The 25,321-nt window shown below is 43.9% G+C and overlaps 1 protein-coding gene across 2 annotated transcripts in view; it reads right to left on the bottom strand.

Annotated features, from left to right (window-relative positions):
* Nucleotides 1-25,321, bottom strand: part of Ncald (neurocalcin delta) — a 222,190-nt gene that overhangs the window by 55,211 nt on the left and 141,658 nt on the right. The window contains exon 1 of one of the 2 annotated variants that reach the window (XM_010619497.3): nt 8,801-8,943. The exons of the other annotated variant lie outside the window; for it this stretch is intronic. The gene's annotated coding sequence lies outside the window, so the exon portion shown is untranslated. Of the gene's footprint in view, nt 1-8,800; nt 8,944-25,321 lie in introns of those variants that run through there. 2 annotated transcript variants of the gene reach the window in all.

Here is a 25,321-nt window from a genome sequence, read left to right as displayed (position 1 = left end):
TTTTTGTGAAAAGTGCAAGTTCCCCTTAAATTTTTGGTCAGGTTCCTTGGAAAGACCACCACTGAGACACAGTGCATGGTCTGCACCGACACCCAAACCAAGCCCCCCTGAGCAGCCAGGAGGGAACAGCAGCACGTGGGCTATGGGTTGGACACAGAAGTCTCTTCTGTCCCCAACACGCACACGGCCAGCAGCACTGGCCAGCGATGTCCTCGCAAGTTCCCCTTAAATTTTTGGTCAGGTTCCTTGGAAAGACCACCACTGAGACACAGTGCATGGTCTGCACCGACACCCAAACCAAGCCCCCCTGAGCAGCCAGGAGGGAACAGCAGCACGTGGGCTATGGGTTGGACACAGAAGTCTCTTCTGTCCCCAACACGCACACGGCCAGCAGCACTGGCCAGCGATGTCCTCAAAGTGGAAAGCGGGCTTCTTCTCATCACTGGCAGCGCCAAGGGGACTGACTCTGTCCTCAGTGCCTTTAAAACATGTGGGTAACTGGAGAGTTTTAAAATACATTGCTGATTCCTGCCTCCGGTATAGATATGACCACAGGGAGAGGACGCAGTACAGACTACGTAACAACAGCGTCTGACCTTGTACTTTGCCACAGGATTAGTAAGTGCTTTTGCTGGCTACACAGGGATTGTCCCATGGTGCTTTACACCATACAGATATCATACAGACTTTCTGCATGTGTGATCTGCAGCCATTTGTCCCAAGAGTGGCAGGTTTCATTCTCATGGGGCCAAACACATATGTGATGCCCAGTGCTCAAAGCCTCCAGACGGAATAAATAATATAAAGACTTAGAACCAAAGTGTCACTGAGCATAACGTAGTCTTTCATTGCGATGTCATCCAAAGGTTTTTCAGAGTAATAATAGTGTGCTACCCAGGCATGTCATTATGGATATTGATTCTAATCACAGAATCATTAGAGAATGGTTTTATGGAAAATGCTACAAAAGCTTGAATTATTTGGGCTTCACAGAAATATGACTTTACTAAGTAATCTACTGGATCGTCAATGCCATGACAGTGCACAGCTCTGCCCACAAATATCCCCCAGCTGAAGTTGAAAAGGCTGCTCACAGCATTGAGGGTGAAAGAAAACTCACATTTAAATAGGTGGAACTTTTCTACAAGCAAAATGGAGATAAATGAAACCCTGAGCACACGTGCAGTCTTTTAACATAAACTGACTAAAACCAAAGCAAACGGGTTATTAAAATACTCCAACACACAGCTCACTCATTTGTCTCTGACCCTCCACTGGCTTCCCGCCGTCTGTCACATCAGATCCAGCTTAGGCTGGTAAATCTGAGATCCTCTTCGGCCTATTCTATACATTTCACTTTGTTTCTTTCTTTTCCTAACCATATTCTCGCTCCCAAATGCACGCAGCTCCTGTTTCTGTTCTCAGACTTTCTCGTGATGTTACTCACGGATCGACCTCTCATTCCTGTTGGTCAGCCCAGACATTCTCTGTCCTCTTAGGCCCGAATCTCGTTTCTTCTCCAAAGCCACCTCAGCACCGCAGGCCCCCTGGAGCTGAGCTATCGCTGGTCATGGAGAGCTGATGAGTCGCTTCTGGGTGTCAGTGTGACTGCAGGCATCAGCAGGTTCTGACCAGGACAGAAGATGCAGCTCTGACCCCAGCTGCACCTGCTTCCAGGCCTTGCTCGCTGACCGGAAGCTTCCCAAAGGCGTCTGGTCCTTCGTTACCTTTGCAGTACTCACTGAGTGGGGCCATCTTGGACGAGGCAGGACATGTTCTGATTACTGAAAGGCCTGGGTGGTAAGCAAATGAGGGGCCTGGGAGGAGGCTTCCTGGCCAGCCCTACACAGAAGGAGAATTTCACAGGTGCCCAGCAGCAGGGCCCTGTATACCGCTAGCAAGTGCCTAATGAATAAGTGAGTCAGTGTCTTCTCACGGGAAGGCGAAGCTCAAGCAAGCCAGAAGAGAGTCAGGCTCTGACAACTCTGCAGTGGAAGAGGGAGAGAGGCCTGAGTAAGGACAAGGATATTTCTGAGGATTCCAAATGTTGGGCTTGACCAGCACGTGGAGCCAGACGTCAGTGGGGCAACTGCCATCCTGGCAGCTCCGCGGCGAGGACAAAGGCGTTGCTGAGCATGCTAAATCTCTCCTAGCCGGAGGGAATCCCCAGCGCCACTGTAAGCCCTTACAGCAGAAAATGCCCAGAGACTCTGGAGACAGGCCAAGGGCGAGCATCAAGGAGACAGCTGGTCTGACAATAGAACGCCCAGCAGCAGGTTAGGCAGAGCAGGTGTGGCAGAGGGAGACAGAGGTGAACAGGCAAGATAGCAGTGCCGGGTCTAGGGCACAAGGACTGCCAGCCACCAGGGACCCTCCGCTGACAGGACGCGGCCAGCAGGAGGCCGGAGTGTGAGCTCACCGAGCAGCAGCAAAACCCAAAGCTGTGGAAGCAGCAGCAGCGCTCGGGGTAGCAGTGCCGCGCGTGTGAGCAGGGCATGTCCCTAAAGCTCATTCGCAGTTTGGCTGGTAACTGGAGCGCATTTTTCTTCAAAGACTGTCTGAAGTTAGGTGAGACGCTTAGCTCAAAGCCCGGAAGCCTGTTTAGTCTCCCTGAGCCAGAAGCCGAGCACTCCAGACAGGTATTTCACTCCTGCATCCCAGCTCCTCTGACTGCCGAAGCAATTCCCCCGTGACTTAAGGGCTTTAATGAAAAAGGACCTGGGAGTGTGTCTCCATAGGGCAGCACTTGCCTAGCAATGCAAGGCCCTGACTTCCATCCCCAGCACCACAGAACAAAAACAAAACCTTTCCTGTTGTTCATGAACCTGCAACTCAGGGCAGCACCGCTGGGACCAGCTCATCCTGGTCCACTGGGTACAGGGAGGGGTGAGGGAGACCCCATGGCTGGCTCAGGGTCATCGGAAAGCTCGCTCAGATGCCTGCACTGGTGCTGGGTATTGGCCAGTACCAGAGCGGAGGCTGAAATACTGGATGTGACCTCTCCATGTGGAGGCTGTGTTCTCAGGGCCCAGGCCATAGATGAGGTCAAGAGCAGGTTGTGCCTCTGTGGGACTCAGCTGTGAGCATCACCCAGTCATCTCCACGGCACGCTGTCAGCTGTCCTGTGAGAAGCCCACCTGGTTCAGAGTGGGCAGCACACTCCACCCCTTGATGGGAACAGGCAGGAACACATGGGACGGGGCACGGTCACAAGCCCACTTCAGGGCCGTGTGTTCTGCCACACCCCATCACTCCGCTTCTAGAAACAACGCAGTCTATTCCAGCCCGAAAGGGTACAGCACAGCAAGGAGAGAGCCAGGACTCTGGGGCCAAACATCTAGAGCTCCATTACACACAGCGTGACCAACACTGAGCCATTGGCTTAAGCTCCATGTCTCTGCTTCCTTGTTTTTAAAGCTGGGATGTTGTGGGAGGAAAAGCAGTTATTCTGAAAAAAGCCACGAAGCTTCCTATCAGCAGTTGGCTATTATCCTAACACCAGGGACACGTCTCCTTCGGCCCTGGCAGTGATCCTCCCCAGCCACCAGGAGGGATGGTGGTGGCAGCCACTCCAGCGGTAGAAATCACTGGGGACAGGACTTGATACCTCCAATGGCCGTGCCAAGTGAAGTGACTCAAAAATCCGTAATGTGGTGCTCACACCACCAGGTGAGAGACTATGACTTAGTAACTTGCCAAGTATCACTAAAGCAAGTGGTAGAGATAGGATTTGCACTCGTGCCCCTTGACAGGTGGAGCTTAGCCCCAGAATGACTGTGTAGACAGAGTTTTCCCCAATCCAACCTCTGAGTGAGTAAAAACTGAACAGTGTTGTATTATACCACGGGGTTGAGGGCTACATATTACAGGGCTCAGTTGATCTTAACTGGGTTAATTTAAGAAAGATGGGAGAGATCTACTTCAATACTGCTTTAAGAATTCCCTACAAAAAGTAAGGTGGTTCCCATTATTTTCATAAAAGAGAGTACTGGCATAAAGGAAATGATTCTCTAGGTCAGTCCCTGCCAGTCTCATTGACCTTCCAAATGGGAGGACAGAGTGTCTGGGCTCCCCCAGCACCCCGATGTCCAGTCCACTGCCTGGCAAGTAACAGGCGCTCACACTTACTGAATGCAGCAGACTGACTACATGTGCAAAAGCTCAGCAAAACCAAGGTCAGGTCCACAAAGAACTAGCCAGGGTTCTCTAAGCCTGTGGTGGATGCCACTCAAGAACCACATCAGGGAAGCAAGGGCTCCAATGCCTCTCAGCCTGTGGAGGCAGAACCCTTGGTGCACACATGCTGGTAGGCGTTAGCCACACCTGCCTCGGGGTGGCCATGGGAAGTCCCAGGATGGAGTGGCTTTGGTGGAATGCTCTTTCTTATCTCCAAGGGTGTTATAATTATGGTCATTGCAAAATTGATCACGGTCTTCGCTGTAAGTCGTACTTGAGTCTGCTGAGCAGACAGCCAAAGAATACGACACTCTGACGTGAACCTTTAATAAATGAGACTAAATTCATGCAAGTAAAGAACATCTAGAATTACCATTTTTAAAATTCATCCTACAGAGGTAGTTTGGTTTTCCTACAGATATCGGGATAGAGTTGAGAGGCTCTGGACAGGCCTGCTGTTAAGAGAGGGCAACAGCTGGGATGTCTTTCAGACAGAGATAGCTTTCCTGCCATCACAAACAGAACTGCACCACGACTGAGTATATTCTATTTTACATTAACATAAACTACGTGGAAAGGGATGCGGTGTCTTCAGTAAGAGACATTTATGGACAAATAGTCTAAAAAACCCTAATTTAACTACATAAATTAAACAGACTTTTTTTTAGTTTGGAGACTGTGGCTCCAGTGAATTTCAATATTTATCATACAATTTTATATCAGAATTTTAATGAGCATTAACTTTTGTGGCATTCCTTCTGGAAACAATAAGAAATGTTACCTCTTGGCTTGCCATTTCTAGTTGAATTTCCATCACTATGCACCATATAAATACAAGTTGATTTCATAAAATAATGGCACCTTCCTTTCTGAGCTTAAAAGCAAGGTGCCGTGTAGCCTAGCGTCAGAGTCTTAGGCAATCTCCAAGTTTCTCTTAGGATGCACCGAGACTCATGGCCTCCCAAGCAGGTAGTTTTGGTTTTCTCCTAATTCAAAGAATAGGAAATGTTTGAGAAAATCCTCTCTTGCAGTTTCTCTGGGAACACACGAAGAAAAACTGCTAAGCTTCCATTTCAAATGTGAGGGATTTGGACTGAGTTTAAATAACAGCTTGTGCAAAATGTCGTAGCTCCGTTCTCTTACCCAGAGACGGACGGCAGGTGCTGACGTCACAGAAGAAGTGGCTTGGACATGTAAAACGAAGGGCTGTGATGGCAGCCACCTAACTGCAAAGTTACCCAGTTGAGTGGAGAGAAAAACCAGGCGACACATTCTGCACCCTTAGAGATGTGGGGAATGACAGCCTCACTCACAGAAGTCACACTGAGCAATAATATGAATGGTTCGCACGTGGACCTCGAAGACCCAGATTCCAATTAAGTCTTGTGTTCAAACTTCTTGGGAGATGGTTCCCTTTCCCACCTCATTTCCATCCTGGAAACCTCTGGCAGATAAATTTTAAGTAACTGGACATGACAATTTGTTAACTCACACACAATGTGTGCTTTCCAAAGCTGCGAGGTCACCAAGGCCTTTAATACTCACTCAAATGGCCTGGCACACAAGTACCTTCTAGAATCTTCTTCCAGATTATCATGTAACTTCAACATTCTTTATCCAAACACTCCTTGCTTATCTGCTGTGAGTGGATAAAGGGCCCTCTGTGAACAGCTATCGTCTTGGCCCATATTAACACCATGCGTTTTCTCTTTAATCCCACCTCATGAGGTAAGAGCTTCCCAGTGCAAGGAACCTGAGACTGCTTCTGGATTTCCAGAGGAAAATAAGGAAAAGTCAGAGTTCTTTTTGTTGTTGTTAAGAGAAAAATAAAGTCACAGCAGCTGTGGGAACATGTCATCCCTTTTCACACAGAATTTAGAGAATACTGTGAAATTCACACATCCGGAAAATAAAATCGGGTGTGGTGGAACTGGGTGTGGGAATGAGGTTACGGAGTTTGTCCTAAGTGGCTCTGTGACCTTTGGCATCACTGCCTCACATATCATTTAACTCAGGGTGCACAGAACTCAAGAGGACCCAAGGAACTCGGGTGGGAAAAATACCACGTCTTTATTTTCCCAACCTCAGACTGAAGTTTAGTATTTCGTTCACTCCACCAGTAGGCCACAAACTACAGTACCAGCAACACTGCTGCCGAGACAAACGACAGGCATTTCTGCCTCATGTTACAGTCGTAGATGTTCTGTAGACTGGTTCGGTCCTGAAATATCACTTTACTCAGGGCTACTTCAACACTGGAGTAGTTATCACATCTGCTGCGAGTTTGTACACTTATAATGTATCTCGTTAATAAAGTACATACCACAGCTTTAAAAATTTGGTTCACATATTTTAACAAAAGTGGTTTTCCTTGTAATCCTGCATGACTTGTTTCATGCATTTAAAAATATCATTTATCTTTAGACAAATAGTCTGCAGGCCTCACCAGGCTGCTGAACATGTCCAAGGCACCGAAAAGGTTAAGAATCCTGGAACGATACACAAAGCATTTAATACTGCAAGAGCCATGTTTCTGGGGGTGAATCACTCCTCATCAGTATCTCTGGATGCTGAAACAAACTTGACCTTGAAATCAACACGGTCTTGTTGCTGTAGACCATCCCAACGAGCATCATTTGTGCTCATTTTGCTAGGAGACCTGTAGATTTCTCAGCATCTCTGCTTTCACAGCACAGATTGTTTTCTTTAAACTTCGCCACTGAGATTTTGCCATAACAAATTGACTCAATCGCTTCCATTACACAATTCTGAAATCCAGTCCATTGCACAAGGACACTGAATACAATCACCTCATGACCTTAAAACACAGAGACAGCACCAAGAAGAGCTATGGCAATGACACTGGAGTTTTACATAAAAGAACAAGCACCTAGTGGACCCTCAGACACAATGTAACTGAATGGCACGGCTGACCAGTCTCATCCTTGCGCAGCTGAAATGTTGCAGATCCATAACATGCATCTCGGGGAGGCAGGAATATGGCCACTGTGTAATTATGAGATCAATTAAATGAGATGATATTTAGGGAGCTGTGTCTTGAACATAAGCACAGTAGACTTTTGGAAAATCCTCCATGGAGGCTCTGATTAAAAATAGATCTATCAAGTGCCAGCAACTAAATGAATATCCAGTCACTGAGAGCTACTGAGAAATCACTGATGCAGCTACAATTATTCACTACCACTGCAGCTAAGCACTACTCAAAATTCTCTCTGACAGGAGTGAAAATAAATAAGTGCTAGAATCCTGAAGCCAAAGAGGAACACAAAAAAGTCAAAAACAACATACTCTAAGGCATAATCCACACACCATCCATCTATAGTGTAGAGGCTTAAATAGAGTTTTCTCCCCCACTCCTTAATGTACTAGCTGTGTTACATGTGCTACTTGAAAATGTGCCCTTGATTTTCCCCCGTGAAATCTGTAAAATTCAGAAACAAGGTTATAAATCTAGGCTTCCCTTCACTTTAGCACCAGAGTTCTTTGAATTACAAGCCACAAAACAATCCAGTTTGTTCCCAATGAAAGAAAACTCCAAATTATTAAATTTGGGAAGCAAATGGACTACAACAATGCAAATAAAATAATTTGTAGCATATTGTGTTTTAAGGATATAAAGATAAAGATCTTTATTAGTCACAGTTATCAAAATATTCATTCAAGATTTGAGGCAAAGTTTTGGTGGCCACATCTGTGTTTAAATTAAAGTAGACACTGTATTAATGATACATTTAGTTTTAGGGCTATTATTTTCTTTTCTAGGTAATTATTTCTATTTTTTAAAAAACAGCTTACATGACTGCTTAGTAAAAGACCATCCAGTGCCGTTGTCTTCTCAGCTTGATTTTCTGAGGACACAAAAATGTGCACTTTTCTCCAAGAGCTACAAAGCAAGTGCACAATGCACAGGCACACGCGCGGGCGCACACACACACACACTGATTTTCTGAGGACACAAAAATGTGCACTTTTCTCCAAGAGCTACAAAGCAAGTGCACAATGCACAGGCACACGCGCGGGCGCACACACACACACACACACACACACAAGCACGCAGGTCCCGCTGCCTGGCTCAGCCCAGATTCTTTTTCTCTAAACAGGAAGCTATTGACAGTTTTCCCGGTATTCTCAGAGCACCAAAGGCCAAGAAAACCCCCAACTTTCAGAGTGTAACGTTCTTTCTTCCCACTGTCCCTGTCCTGCTAACGTGAATGCTCCAGACAAGAGAGAAACCAGACTCGAGTCCCGCTGGGGCAGTCGGCGATTTCCACAAGGGAAAGTTAGCGACCCACCGCCGGCACAGCGCTGGGAAAGGAGGATTCCTGGAGTTCGCAGGGCCGCAGAGGGCGGGAGTCTGTACCTCTAGATACTGCCAGCAAGAGCTGAGCAGGAAAGGCGGTTAGATTTTAACCCGCTCCACAGAGCAGGAGCCAGACTGAGCCAGATTCCAGAGGAGGCACGGAGTTCGCGCCTGGGTGCTGCCTTGCATTCCTCCCAGGGTAAAACAGCAATTGCTCCTGAAGGCAAAGTTGGAGATGAGAGTCGGGAAAGTGCGGCGAGACCTACCGCGCCAACGAGGACTGTGGACAAAGCACCCAATTACCTCAGGCAGAAGCAGCGCAGGATTCAGCAGCCCATGCTCCGCAGACCCTGCCCCGGGAAGCAACGAACACCGCAGCAGCAGCATCCAAGGTTCTCACAGCCTCTGACTGCGGCTCAGCCACAGACTCTGCCTCTGGCTGACGTCAAAGTCCCTGTCACATGGCCAGATGAAAGCCAAGAGAGCATTGGTTGTCGTAGCAACCGCAGGCCGCCTCTGAAATGATTTCAATAGGTCATCTGTCACTGTGGTGTGCGTGTGCGTGTCTGTGTGTGTGTGTGTGTGTGTGTGTGTTCACAGTGCACAACCATCGCGGACAGCCCCTGACAACCACAGCCCCCAAAGTTGTGAGTCAGATATGTCTCTAACTTTTCTCTTTAAGGTTTCCGTATCTTTCTCTGCAGTTACTCGTAGAAAAATAATTGCTGCTCTGAGGTCCCACTGGTCTTGCAAGCGCCAGCAGGAAGCCTCTCTCCTCTCCTCCTTGTCCTCCTGCTCTCCTCCTCCTCTCCTTCTCCTCTTCCCCCTCTTCCTCTTCCTCCTCTTCTTCCTCCTCCTTTTCTTCTCTCTCTCTCTCTCCCCCGCTTCTGCCCCCCTCAACCCAGCACCAAAAGAAATAGAAAGAAAACATTCTGTATGTAGTTATCTTAGCAAAAGAAATTTATTTTGGAGCAAATACAGAAAAATAGTGAGCCCAAGGGAAGTTGGAAGAAAGCACATTTTAATGCACAGCAATGTGCTCAGACCACACAAGAGATGGAAGAAAACAGCCAAAGGGCCCTGGCACCAAACAGACAGCAGAGACAGGTAGGATGAGGTCTATGTGAAAGTTATGACCCAAACCTCGGGATTACCCAGGGCCACCATACAGGTGCCGAGGGCTTCCTTCTCTGATGCACAACCCTGGCCGGGTTGTGTTCCACAAAGGCTGGGCTCCTCGAGAGCCCAGAGGGGCAGAATACAAGGGAGTTCTGCCGGGTTCCTAACTTCAGCCTCTGTTCTTCCTTCGGGACCACTGCAACTTCTAACTCTGCGCAGTGTATATGGCCTAGTTAGTTCTTCTTAATTAACTGGGAGACAATTAAACAAATTAAATGAACCCCACAGGAAGGTTCTCTGAAAACTGACATTTAGAAAGTGTGTACCAACTCAAAAGACAAAGGAGATAAAAGGCGGAGGAGAAGAGATCATCCTAAACCCTGCGAACCCTTAGGGGCTGAGGTTATCAGGACTTCTAGCCTAGTTTCTTACACATGTACTTCTTCTTCTGTTTTTTGTTGGGGTGGCAGGTACTGGGGGATCAAACTCTGGACCTTGCCTTTGCGAGGCAGGCAGTGGAACCACTGAGCTAAATCCCCGACCCTTATATGTGTATTTCTTAAAAGAGGAGCCCTGGGGTGCAACAAAATATAAATGCAACCTAAACCAGCCAGGCGGGTGACATTTGTGCCACTGTGAAAGAATGAAAATTTCTTCATTTGAGTCAGACATTGGTTCTTTAATGAGAAGACTAATTACCAAACTGCTCAGCCACAGAATTTTCCTATTGTCTTCTTTCTCATCTTCCTTCACATCGACCCAAGCTCCAACTGAAAGAAAGACAGATTTTTATTTGAAAATTTCTTTTCCTGATGCTATTAGCCATAGTACTGTGAGAGTAAAATTAAACTACAAGGAACTCCCGGCTTTGCTTTCAGATTAATGACAGGCAGGAAGTTTGCTTGTTTGCAGAGGACAGCTGAATACAACGTCTATGTAAACTGCCCGGAGGGGACGCCTGATAAGGAGCAGATTTCAGCCACAGCCACAAGTCACAAATTCACAGGCAGCTCCATTTGCAGTTCTGGGCTTCTGCTCAAAAGCGTACATCACGGTGACAATGGGGAGAGCAGCAGGCTTAGGGCCGGTGCTGAGTGGCCTTCTCTCACTCTGAGCGCCTGGCCGCCGGACCTTCCCCTTCGCGCAGGCTTCGCAGCCCAGACTGAAACTGCAGTGCCGCGTGCTGCCTATAGGTGAAGTCCTCACATCTAAAAATACCTAAAATTCAAGTCTTCAAACCAATTTGAAGATCGACAAAAACAAACACGTTTTCCTTTGCATTTGCTCTCATTTTGACTAAATATAATCTATCACGTGTTAAACTCGTCAGTGCGCGGACTTCCGAGTGCTAAATGGCAGTGTGTAATCCCTTTTCCCACCTGCCATCACTAGTTTCCTTTCCCAGCTACCCAGGTTTAGACATTTCTCACCCGTAAGAAGCTGCAAGTCTCCTGAAAAGCGAAAACCATGACGTGCATCTCTTTGGCGCTCGGCTTTCTACTGAGTTGGGTAATTCATCCAATTGTGGTTGAAAGTATCCTAGGAGGCACAGTCCTCCACACAGAAGACAACGCGTGTCGTTTCATTTTCTAAATGCCGGGCCATATTTTTAAGGTGAAAATGATTCACCAAATTAAAAAATATCCACTCAAAAACAGTTCCCCACCGTGTTTGTTACTTGCTGTAAGAATGTCAGGGCTGCCTATTATTAGTCTGTCCACTTTGCCAGAAATAAGCAGCCTGATCCAAGTTCCCACACCTGAATTAACAGGAGGTTCTGCCCACGGGTAGACAATTCTAATCAGCCCTCCTCGGGTGTTTTCAAGTAGAGGCTGCTGCCTCTTCTGTAGCGTTAACAGGGAGGCCACGGCCTTGTCATTTGGGGTTACATGGTTAAAATCCCTCTCTGCGATGGGACCCTGGGCAAGTTATTTATGTGCTCTGAGTGGCTAGGCCTACACCTTAAGGATATTGTGAGGACTATAAAGCTAATGTATTATGAAATTCCGAGTCCCTGCCACAGGGTAACGTGGCTCAATGTGTGTGGCATTTCTTGTTTATCTACCTGCCCCCGACAGATCGGAGGGAAGGATGGAGTACGACTCATCCTCAATCTGCGGTGAGCACAGACACCAGACGGGCACGCTCAGTCAGGGGCGAATGAGTCAACCTTTGGGGAACAAATTCTGAGCAACAGAAAGAAATTACTCCTCTTTGTTTCTCTTAACAGGAAGGAAAAAAAAAGGGGTTCTTCTCACTCTACGTCCGAGCCCATAGAGGGCAAAAAAAAAAAACCCACAAAACAACAACAACAACAAAAACCCAACAAAATAAAATGTCAAGTTATTACAAAATTGCCTCACAACAGATAGATCCAAGAAAATTTCTCAAGGAAATCAAACTTCTCCTTCCTAAGTCATAAATATGCATGATGAGTACATTTTACATGGATTCATTTAGTAACCATAGCTGTTGATCCCAGAAAAGCATTTACATTAACTGACACCTAATACTTACTATACAGGGAACGTCGTTCTAAGTACTTAACTCCCTCACTGAAATAATCCTGTGAGGCAAGTACTATTCTTTTCCAAGCTTCATGAAGAGACTGAAGGAAAAAGTAACATGCTAAACTAGTATGTGGCGGCTAGGATTTATATCCAGGAAGCCTAGTTCATAAATTGTTGGACATAATTTACATTTAATATGTTTTAAGAAAGAATTGAATTATTTCTTATGCTTATATTTATTCATTAGAGTTGTTTTTATTTTTAATTTCTTATGGGGAAGAGAAGGCTAACTTATCTTTTTCTGCATCTGGGAACCCTAAAAATCTTAATCTAGCTTCGGCCTAAGGAATAACATAGCAAAAAAAAAAATCAAATCCGGAAGATTTCAACTAAGATAATTAGACAAAGTAAAAGAGGTGAAAATGTCCTAAATCAAACTATACCCAAATGACTATGTGTTAGTTACTTTTCTGTCATTGCTGAGACAAAATACCTGACACCCAAAGTTGGAGGGGAAGGGGTTTATTTGTCGTACAAGTCAAAGAGGTTTCAGTCCATAATCAGCTGGCTCCTAGGCAGAGCGGATGGCAGGCATCGCAGAGGAGAAACAACATGGCCCATACAGTAGCAAAGGCACCAAGGGACCTTCATGCATCTTTCTGCCTCTTTTATTCCATACAGATTACTGCGATTAGTCACTCATGGGTAGTGGTTTAGTCATCACACGCCCTTAATCCCAGCCTCAAACACTCCAGACTCAGCCACCTCTGCCCAAATGAGGCTCTGGGGTTACCTAGATCCAAACCATAACAACTATAGTCCCAAAGGAAGTAATATTTAGATTGCACAGATGTGAGTGACTTTTATTTCTCATTAGGATACATTAAACTATTTTCCAACCAATATTCTCACTGATATGACAACACTAGCTAGATTAATTTTGTAAAAAGTGATTAGATGACTGCAAAGAGGAGCAAAGGCAGCAATAATTCTAACCACCAGGAACTCAGATAAAAGCAAAATATATTGAGTGTCTTAGTCTGTTTGAGTTGCTATAACAAAACGCCACTAGCTGGGTGACTGATAACAGAATTTTACTTCCCACAGTTCTGATGTCTGGGAAGGCCGAGACCAAGGCTTCAGCAGACTTGTGTCCTGGTTCACACTGGGTTGGTTCCTCCTGCTGAGTCCTCCCTGGCTGAAAGGGCAGTGCAGCACCTTAGGGCCTCTTTGATAAAGACACTGCCACAGTGGCAAAGGAAAAGAATGGCCAGATGGAGCAGTCTGCATACAAGACATGAGATGTATAAAAGGGGGCATATTAGAATTAAACAATTTAAAAACACAACTGAAAGAAGGAATATGTGGACAGTGTTGAGAGCAAAGAAAATACATTAAGAGAGAAACTTGGTGAAATGAAAGGTAGAGCAGTAGACAATATCTAGACTGAATCACAATAAGGAATACAGAGTGGAAAATACAGAAAAGGACAGGAGGCATCTGAAGCACCGTCAAAAGGCAAATATGTATTTGGAAGAAGAGAAGAGAGAACAGGGCAAAGGAAATATTTGAAGGGAATTGGCTGAGAAATGTCCAAAACTTACAAGGCAAACAAAGCAACAGATTTGAGAACGTTGCAGTCCCCAAGCAGGAAACTGAAGAAAATCCACACATAGAACCTCCCTGAGCATCAGGCTCAAAATTAAAGATAAAATCCAGAAAACAGCAAAACAAAAACTTCGCATTCATTTTAAAGCGGGAAACAAAAGACTTTTAAACAAAACTTACTAAATCCCAGAAAACAATAAACTTAGAAGTTATGAAGGAAATATGTACCGATTTTGAATTCCTTATTTATATGGAAGTTGTCCTTTAAGAATGAACATGGGGGAGCTTTTGTTTCAGTGATGAAAGCAGGTTGCAAAAAACGTGGACATAGTTCTAGAAACCAGTAAGACTACAAAGGAAGTTCTAAGATTAATGTCTTTGGACTCCTAAAAGGAGAGGGGATAAGGAGTATGGGTCATTGAAGAAACAATGACTGAAATCTCCCCAGATTTTGCAAGGGTAAAAAACCTGCAATTCAAGATCAGAACACCCCAAGCAGGACCAATCCCAAGAAATACATACCCGGACCCATTATAACTAAGCTGTTGAAAATCACAGCCAAAGAAAAGCCTTGCAAGTAGCTAGAGAGAAATCACACCTTTTTTTACAGGGAAAACAATTTGAATAATAGAAGATTTCTCATCAAAACTAAGGAGGCGATGAAGAAATGGCACATATTTCAACTGCTAAAGGAAAATAACTCAATCCAGAATCCTGGAATCAGGAACAACATTTTTTTCAGAAATGAAGGAAAAATCAAGATATTCTCAAATGAATGAAAACTAAATGCTGACCTGCCACAGAAGAATGGCCAAAGGAGCTTTTCTCTAAGTAGAAAAAAACATCATAAAAAGGAATCTTGGAACATAATTGAGAAAGAGCAAACATGGTAAAGAAAAACATGAGTAAATAATAACAGATTTAAATTTTGTAAACACCACTCAACATTTGAAGCACCAATTATAACACTATCTGATGTAATTATAAATATATGCAGAAGGGATTCCCAAGACAATTGTGTTACAAACATGGGTATCATGTAGGAAATGAAACAGAGGTAAAATTTCTGCATTTCACTCAATCTGGTAAAATGATGACACAGGAGACTGTGATAAGTTATGTATGCACATTATAGTACCCAGAACAACCAATGACAAGGCTGCGTTGGAGATACACCCCAAAACACGGTAGTTGAATCAAGATTAATTCGGTTAAAAGCTCAGTAATCCTCAGAATGCCCAGAAAACAAAATAGAAAATTGAAAAACGAGAATAAACAGAAAATAAGCAAGAGACAATAAGGAGCTAACTTAATCCCTACCACATCAATAAACACAAGGGAGATAAAGGGTCTGAATATGTCACCTAAAGACAGAGACTGGCAGCTGTCATTTAAGAAACGACCCAGAAACACACCATCTATGCAAACTCACTTCAGATACCATGCAATTGTTGAGGCAGGTTGAAAGTCTTATTTTCAAAGAATGGTAAAAGGTATTTCATGTAAGTATTAAGTAAGATGGCTACATAAATGTCAATAAAGTGCACACTTACATCTAATTTGAATTATCAGAGACAGAGAGGGACTTGGCATAATGATAAAAGTATCAATATACCGAGAAGACAACAATTCTAAATGTGCATGCACCAAACAACAGCACTGGGGAGTAACTGAACAAAAACTGATAGAACTGAAAGGAGAAATAAATAAATCCACAATTACGGCTGGAGACTTCACACTTCTCAATAATTGGCAGAAAGGCTCGGGAGAAAATCAGCAACTACACAAAAGAACAGCACCATCAACTGGCACGGATATTTATATACTCCACCTAACAAGAGAATACACATTCTTTTCAAGCATCAGTGAAACACAGAGCAAAGACACCATCGCCAGGGTCATAAATCTACCCTCGATAGACTGAGCACTCTGCACTAAAATGGGATGAACCACTTCCGTACGCACACATCTGCAGGACTACCTAGAGAATTTTGTGGAATGGAGAAACCAGCCTCAAAAGCTGGCATACAGTAGGATTCCGCTTAGATAGTGCTGTTTGTTGGATGCGGTTCCTATACATCCCCAAGGGCTTGTCTTTGGGGGGTTCAGTCCCTGATCTGGTGGTGTTGGGAGGTGGTACGGAGCTTTTATGTGATGCGGTCTAGTGTGGTGCAGCCAGGTCACTGAGGGTGCTGACCTCAGAAGGAACTGATGTGGTTCCCATGGGACCCTCACTGTATCTCATCAGATGGTGGCTACCAATGAGCAAACCAGTCTCCCCTCAGCCTCTCAGCTCCCCATGTCACTTGATCTCACACTCCCACCACCACGAACTACACGTAAATATAACGTTCTTGAAATGACAAGATGATAGAACTAACAAAAAAGATTTCTAGTTGCCAAGAGTTAAGGAGAGGGTAGGAAAGGGACAAAGTGTCGCAGTGCGAAGATGTTTGGTCTCTCAGCTCTATCAGCTTCAGCGTCCCAGCTACAATACTGGGAAACTACGTAAGAGTAAATGAGCCCCCTCTTTATTATTTCCTACAACTGTGTGTGAATCTACACATACCTCAAGACAGAAACTGAATTAGAATTTTTAAATGAAGGTGAAATATAAGGCATTTTCTGTCAAACATGGAAAATTAGTCCCAATAGAATTATACTAAATTTCTAATGAGTTATTTGGGCAGAAGAAAAATGATCCAAGAAAGAAACATAGATACAGAAAGGGTAATATATAGATACAGCTACCAATTTTATAAAATGACAGTTTCTTATGGGATATAAATATAGACTTAAAATGTGGCGCAACATTAGCATAAAAGTAAGAGAGGATGATAGAAATAAGGTGTTCTAAAATTCTTATTAAAGTACTATTATTGTTTCTAATAAGGTAACACGTCATAATGTGATCCTTGCAGTAAAAATCACAAAAGGACATATAATTAATAAGCTAACAAAGCAGGAAAATAATTGTGAAAATTACTTGATTTCCAAAAGAAGTGGGAAAGGAGGAAAAAGAAAAATAAATCATAATATAAATAGAAAAGAATAGTAATATTAAAGATTTGGGCAGAGTTATTAACAACTACTATAATATACAAATTGGGTAAATATTTCAATTAAAAGAACAAATACCATTCTACATTAATAAGCATAGTCTCTTTCCTTCAAATAAGAGATATACTTTGAAAACAAGGGCACAGAAAAACTAAAATAAAAAAGTTGGAAAAGTATATATCACACAAAATCTACCATGCCAAAGTGAGTATTGCAGAATTATTATGGAAAAACAGTACTTCATAGTAACATAAGCAAAAAAGACTACAAGAGACGTGAGTAATACTTCTTAATTCTTTTCTGAATATGCATGGACTTAATAAAAATTTTAAAATTCTATTCTTGATTTAATATATCTTTCTCATTACCTTCTAAGGAGCAGAAAAACAATGCAGAAAAATGTAACAAGCATGAAGCAAAAGAAACAAGCAGAAAAAAATGTAGAGATACAGATTTTAATGTCAAAATTACCCAGTCTGACCTAATTAACATATGAAGAATAATGAGCTAAACAGTTGCAAAATGTACAATTTTTCAAATATGAGTATACTCTTTGAAAACAGAGAAAGCTAGAAATCAATATAAAAACGAAGAGAAAGTCCCCCAGCGGAAACTAAGCAAGTCATTTCTCGGCAATCCCTAGTTTAGGAAGAATTACATAACAGTTCAGAAACATTTGAACAGAAAAACAAAAAGATGCCAAACCTGAATGAAGCTACAGCCCTCTTTAATGAAATTGCATGCGTTGTTTTGAAGCTGTTTCTACCTTAGAACAGCACACTGAGGTGCCCCATAGACTTGTTTTCCAAGGAAACAAGTGTAACTGGTTAAAAACTATTTATTTTTTAAAAATCATATAAAGTCCCTGAAAATCCTCCTATGGGTAGACAGATAATGGAGGAACACCTCTTCCTTCTGAAACATTATCAGAAAATCTATAAAACCCTGGAAAAACACTAAGGCTCTGTAGCCCTTGAGTTGTGATTGGCTCCTCCCAGTGTTCTGAGCCCAGTGAGACGAAAACTGCTCTCTGAAAAGCTGTGGCCAACATGTTTGGACACCATTTCTCCCCAACTCTCAAAGGATATGGCAGCTCCCCAGTGGTGCTGAAGGTCACCAGCCTTTCCTCAGCTCTGAGGTGCAGTGGGCCTCTTTCCTCCATCTTTCCCCATCCACAAGGCAGAAGCTCTGTTGAGGTATCATGAGTAGAAAATACAGGACCCTCCCTACATCCACAGTTTGCTGTTCCAGGCAAGGCCATCTGAGAAGGTCAGAAGCTATCACCACTACCAGGTTCCCAGCTCTCACTCAGACAGGCATCCCACGGGGAGAACCAGTCCACAACAACAGAAAGCTAAAGATCTCCCCAAAGGAGACGCTCTCTTTGAAACAAAGTATGGGAAAGTTCAAATGTAAGGCGCTGTCAGAAACAATGGAGATATTGCTAGTAAACTATTGAGAAGAGGTTGGTAACTACATGAGAGAAAAGCTAAGCTGGAGAGCAGCTGTTTCATCAGTGAGAAGCCAGGAATGGGACGCTGAAAGAGCCTCCCTAGGACCAGAACAAATTTCAGATACTGGCTTCCACATCTGCACTTAGTACATTTAATTAGACCAGATTGTGGAGTGATTTATGTCCCGAAGTAATACTACAGCAATCAGGTAAAAATTCATAGAGCCTAACACCTGGATGTGGTACCAACGAGGAAGAGAAAGAAGGAAATACTTCTCTGAACCCACAAAGACCAACGAAGAGAACTAGAAATGGGGCAGAAAGTGGGACATGGAGAGATTAAGTCATTTGTCCAGAGATTTTTAACCTGTTAGCACGTTTGGTTATCTCATTTTGCAAGCTGGCAGAAATAGCAAAGTGAAATAAGGACAAGGTGCTCATGAAAGAAACACAGCTGAATGATGTCTACAAAACAGACACAAAACCTCCCAGATCATCTTCACCTGAGATCATAAAGTAAGCGGGTGCAGTGATTGAAACAGTGGCAAGAACAACACCCTTTCTGTTTCCCGTGGCTTACATAGCATTGTCATTATTCTGTTCAATTTGCCCCTGAGTTAATAAAGATACTTAATTTCTAAAAGGGCTGATAATCCATGAATTAAGTTCCTACTTCAGGTATCTGGGAAAAGAAGGAGAAGGTAGTAAAATTAATTGAAAATAAAATTAAGGGCCGGGGATTTAACTCAGTGGCACAGTGTCTGCCTTGCAAGCACAAGGTCCTGAGTTCAATGCCCAGTACCAAAAATAAATAAATAAATAAATAAAATTAATAGAGTAAAAGGAAGAAAATAATAAAGGAAGAATAAACTAATTACATGGAAAACAGTGTACACTAGAAAAAAATAAGAAACCCAGAAGTGAGTTTTTGAACAAATTAATAGAATTAATAGGTCCTTAGATAAGTGATAAAGAAAAAAGAAAATCTTAAATTACCAATATCTATAATTTTTAAAAACAAGGTCATTACAGATGCTACAGATGTGAAGAAGTATTAGATTTCACAGGCTCTCGGAGTAGATGATACCTTAGTGGCCACCCTGTCCTATTTCCCTTTCAACTGAGGAAACCACTGAACACTATCCTTGCTTGGGCGTAACACCTGCTACTCGAACACCTGCAGAAATGGTGATCTCTCTACTACTACAGGCCGTCCAAACGTGGGACTATTTTGCTAGAATGTCTTTCTTTAGGATGACCCAGATGTCTTCTCCCTGAAACTCTACTACCAGGTTTATGTTTTTATCTTTAATGCTACAAATAGTGAACTGAATCCTTCTGTCCGCATGAAGAGAGACCTAAAGAAGCAGCTATTATATCTGAGACAGCCATTGCTACTTGTCACTCAAAACTCACTTTCTCTTTTGTCCCTAGCAGTAGAATCTGAAGCTTGGACATAGCTGCCCAGAATAAAGATATTTTCCCTCTTCTCTTGCTGCTCTGTGGTTCTGTGATTAAGGACAGTGCCCGAGATGTAAAGAGCCATGCCACATGGTACTTACATAAGCTTCCTTAAATTCCACACACACCTGTCCCAGCCCTTTGCCTCTTTTCTTCTTCATTCACTTCCCGTCCCACTGTCTAGAAGTCTGGCAGTGACAGCCACCCCTGTGGACCAGGAAGCAGTGGCTCACACCCTAGAGATGGACTGTGGAGCTACGAGTGGCAGGGGCCCGGCTTGCTGAAGACGCCATGGCTAAAAACTGCTGTCTGTGGCTGCCTTGCTTCTCTCTGGGCTTTCATTTGAGAGGTGGGGAGGGAAGGCAAGAGAGCTGCCTTATTTAAGGCACAATTGTTATATGTCGAACTTATTCTCAGCTAGCAGAGTCACCACCATTACAAGTACTTGGACTATGTGCAGGTGAACTGCCCCATGTTAAATAAGCTCTGGAATATTACGAGTTTCCCGGATATAGTTAAAGAAGAAAATGGAATTTAGTGTGCTCAAAAAGCACTGCAGGAGAAATACTGAGAAAAAGCTTTTCATTTCCATGAGTAATTAAATTAGAAGTCTTTAAATAATACTTGCTAATATTCATGCAAAGAGCCCTTAAAGTCTTCCTGGACACCAAAGAGTCATGGGAGCTGATGACAAAGAAAACAAAATGGGTGTCAAAGTTTTGAAAAATGGTTTCTCACTCTGCCTGCCTTTTCACAAACTGAATGACAAGGATAAATTCTTCTCTGAGAGAAACAGAATTCTTCAGCTGACCTAAATATCTCCAAAAATTAAGTTTTCTTTTGTAGAAAAATGGCCCATAAATCACCTGTTTGTATTTAATTTTCTGTATTAGCTTTCCTATTACTGTGATAAAATACCCTAACATCCACAGTTTAAAGGAGGAGAGGTTTATCTTGGCTCACAGTTTCAGTGGGTTCAGTCCACAGACAAAGGCAGGAATGGCTTAATACAAGGGCCTAGCCCAAAAAACCCAAAAAACCAAACAAACAAATGCTGCTCTTGTCATGGTGGCTAGGAGGCAGACAGTGAAGAGAGAAGCCTGGAACAAGAACACAACTTCCAGGCCACACCTCCCAGTATGTCACATCCCACTTTTTCTCACCAGGCCCCAGCTACTAAGGGCACAGTCAGCTCTGAGCACATCAATGGACTAACCTACTGATGAGAACAGTGATCCAATCAACTCCAAATACATGAGATTTTCCAGGAACTTTTAGATCTAAGCCATAATATTCTGGCTCTGGTCCCCAAAACGCATTTAGTTCATCTCAAAGAGTAGCCAAAATTTTAACAGTTTAGCATTGTTGAAAAGTCCAAGTTCAAAGTCTCCTCTGAGTCTCAAGGCAAACTCTTAGTTATGAGTCACTGTAGGACTCAAAGAGAGTGTTACACACTTCCATCACACAATAGCATAGGGTAAATATTCCCAATCCAAAATGGTGGAATAGGAGTATAGAAAAGCTGGACTGAAGTCCCACCAGACAAATATTAAATCTTATTGCTTCATGCCCAACACTCAGAAGATTGTGGTTAAATGTGAACTCCAAAGGCTTTGGCAGCCCTTCCCATATGGCCTTGACAGTTTCAGGCCACATGCTTTTCATTGGGATAACACTATTTACTGTCTGCAGCTTTTATTGACATACAGTCCCTGTTCCCAGCATCTAAAATTTCCAGGGTCTCCACTGCACTACTGGCTTGAGCTCACAACTTCACACACTTTCCTCCAAGAGCCACATTGCCTGGTCTCCCGGGCCTTCTGAAATTTCAGTGGAAGTAGCCTCGGTGACCCTACTACTCTTGCATTCTGTTGCTTAAGAAACTAACCCTATATGGATGATGCCAAGATCTGCCACCAAGCTTGAGCAGTAGTTGGGCCCCCTTGGACTATGGCTGTAGTGGCCTCCAAGTACCAGGATGGCTGAACAAAGTGAAATGAATCTTAGAGAACCAATTTTCTAGGTGGCCCTTTTCAAGGAGGGGGCCCAGGGAATCTCTTTTCAAATGAAATATTTATAGCTTTATACTCATGAGCCTGTGAAGCAGGAGGTCTGGATAATTTTTCAGGTGCCACCAAGCCATCTTTATTACTGGCCTGAAGAAAAGTACTTAACTTCTTTTTTATGTGAATCTTTTCAGCAATCATGATCTCCTTTGGCCTAATTTTACAGGCGCTTCCTTTCTGGCTAAGATTTGCATCGTTCATCTCTGTGTTTTGCTCCTGATTCTCACTGTAAATTTGGATGTAAGCAGCCAGCAGTACCCATATCCCAGGCTGGACTGTGGACTGCCTTGAGATTTCTGCTGCCAGGTTAATTAGTCTATCTTTAACCTCAGTCTTCCGCAAAGTCTCAGGTCATGGACAAAATGTAGGCAACATTTTTACCAGAATGAAACATGTGGCCTCTTGTCAGGTATCCAATGCACAGCCCTCATTCCCATAAGAAATCTAATGAGCTTGGGCTTTTGTCCATATTCTTATCAAAATTCTGGTTCTGGGAACCAACAAAAATTATCCACCAAGCTTGGCTTCCAGCATTCTAGGGTTCTCTAGGCAGCATGTCCAAACCTTTCCAAATTTGTCCTGCAAACCAGTTCTAAAGATTCCTAAACCACACCAGACACAGTCACTCCCAGTACCAATTTTCTATATTAGCTTTTCTGTTACTGGGACAAAATACCCAATCCCCAACACTTAGAGGAGAGGTTTATTTTGGCTCACAGATACAGTGGGCTGCTTCCAAGGCAGAAATGCATGGGAGAAGTGCTTGACACAGAAAAGCTGTTCATGTCATGGCAGCCAGGGAGCAAAGAGAAGAGAGAACCCTGGGACAAGAACACACACCTCCATGTTACACCTCCAGTGACCCACTTCTTCCGATCAGTCCCCAGCTCTGAAGAACACAGTCAGCTATGCACTTATCAATGAACTGATCCAGTGAGGGCTACAGCACCCAACGATCCAATCACCTTCCAAGCTTATGACTTTTGGGGGACATTTTACATGTAAACCATGACGTTTCTCATCCAACAGAAAAGCTGCAAAATATCATTTTCCATCAGCAATATCCAGCAAAATTAGAGCAAATTCTGTAAGAATGGGCAATGTTAAAATAATTTCTATCTTCCTTTTTTTTTTTTTTTTTTTTTTGGTACCGGGGATTGAATGTGGGTCCTTGTGCTTGCAAGGCAGGCCACCGAACCGCTGAGCTAAATCCCCAGCCCTATCTTCCTTTTAACCTTCCCACATAATTTACTTTCCCACATAAGTTGCCTTCTCTGATAGACCTAATATAAAACATGTAAGTTTGGCCACTTCTTTGAGTCTCCATTTCCTTATGAGGACTCTTGTGTCACATAAAACTTTTATTAAATGTGTGTGCTGTCCTCCTGTTGATCTGTATTGTGTCAACTTAATTCTCAAGCCAAGCCACAAAATCCCTAAGTAGAGGTAAATTTTTTTTTCTCTCCCACACTACTATTACAGTGGATACACACTGTTATACATCACCGAGGGTGAACCCTGATACCTATTATGGTCTTGGGTGCTTACTATAACATCACAGGCTCTTCAATCCCAACAAACAGACCACTGTGGATATGGATGGGAGAGCTATGCATTTGCAGGGGCACAGAGAAATCGCTGTGTGTTCTGCTTAATTTTGCTGTAAACTTAAAACTGCTCTACAAATGTCCTTTAAAAATGGTATCAGCGATTCCCTGTCCCTTCATGGCTTGCTCTTCAAAGGTTTTTATCAGTTTCAAAATAAGAAGATGGTGTTTTCATCAGCTAAGTCATGGAAGCCAGTGAGGATGTCACTGCCTCTCTGCACTGCCAGCTGCTCCGTCTGAGTCCTCGGTGAAACCGAGGCCCTGCTTGGGGTCCCTGGGCCAGAACACAAGGCCCTTGTTCTCACTTCATGCTCTGCACAGCCCCGCTGCCAGCCGCAGAGCCTGGGAAGCAGAGAGAGAGCTCTCCGCTGAGATGCCCTTCACTTCACGGTTCACTGGTAGATAGTTTTAAGGGCTCATGCCTTAGAATTTGTCCTTTCCGGTTGGTCAGTTTATTTTCCTGCTGCCCGCATTAGAAGACTGTCTCTTTTGCTGGTCCTCGCAGTTGCCCGCCCTAATAATAATCACAGCTTCATCCCCCTGCGTCAGTTTCTGACAGCGTGAAGGATCCAGGTGCACAGAAATACAACCATGTCGGGCTTGGCAGAGAGGCAGAGAGAGGGAGAGGGCTCTGAATCGAGAGAAAGGCACATGTGTCTGACCAGCTGCGGAGCGGGCAGCAGGGTCAGGGAGGATTTCCACGCCACAGCCCTAAACGGAGGCATTCAAAGCACCCCACTCCCGGCTGCAGCCCCCGGCAGGTCGGTGGGAGACCCCTCCTGCGACTTCAGCATTTGAGGCCAGGCTAAGCCTCCCATTTTTCACCAAGACCTTCGGACACCACGAACTCCATATGTGATCTGGTTCTCAGGGAGCGACAAGCTGTGCTCGGAGGTATGGAGCGATCAGACTCTCCGAGCAGTGGTTCCTGAGCAAACAGCCGCGGGCGAAGGCACAGGTCCCTTTCATTTGCAGGACGGACTCTGGTTTAAGGTCTGCGTTCTAAGTGCTTGCTCTCGGCTTCAGAAATCAGGCTTTCCAGCTTCTCCAGGCAGCAAGCCCTACAGGAGGACTCGGCACTGGGAAGCATCTGAACTTAAAAATATATTCTTTACAACGCCAATGTTTAAAATTACAGGGCATTACGAAGTGATGTGCTCCCAAATACACATTCCACCCCTTCCACCATCACACGAAAGACCTTTCCTCCATTTTTCTCAGGCTCTCTTGTAACCTTTAATTTGACAGAAAAACATGAAAACATAGTGACAATAATGATACCGACGCAGAGGCTCCCTGGCTGGCTTGCACATGGCAGGCACTGTGTTCTGTCCTCACCATGACCAAGAGCAAGGATCACTGCTCCAGACACAAGGAAGCTGAGGCTCGGGACAGCTCCCCGCTCCCGAGAAGCCTGACTCCAAGGCAAAACTAAATAGCTCTTACAAGAGTTGGCACGCAGATCCAAAACTGAGAGGCCAAAGGTTTTCCTTTTCTTTTCATTCAACAGAGGTCAGTGGGTGCTTTGATGGGCTCCAGACCCTCCACGTTCCTTCCTTTCGTGCCCCTTCCCGCTGCAATCCACAAGCCCACATCTCAGTACGCCATGCTGTGGTGAAACCGCTTTCTGATCGGTCCCTTCTTGGGTTTCCCTCTTCTCGACAGCAACGTGTAAGCATCTTCCTGTACTCCTTTCACGTCCCCAACTCAGTTCCTTGGGAATCATCCTTCAAAGGGATTACTCAGTTATAGATGTGGAAACCATGATACCAGTTGGTAGAATTTCTCTTCAGATTTTCAAATGAATTTTAATTATTTCATTACCAATAATAAAAATTAAAAATACCATTTCTCCATTGGCTGACTACATCATATATTATCTATTTACATGGCTATACCCATACGTAGGCTACGTATAATATATATAATAAAGCTTTATA

The sequence above is a fragment of the Fukomys damarensis genome, unplaced genomic scaffold (genome assembly GCF_012274545.1).
Source record: "Fukomys damarensis isolate Sample0158 unplaced genomic scaffold, DMR_v1.0_HiC HiC_scaffold_5, whole genome shotgun sequence".
Classification (NCBI taxonomy): domain Eukaryota; kingdom Metazoa; phylum Chordata; class Mammalia; order Rodentia; family Bathyergidae; genus Fukomys; species Fukomys damarensis.
The sequence above is the reverse complement of the archived record's forward strand: the minus strand, read 5'-3'. Positions and strand labels throughout refer to the sequence as shown.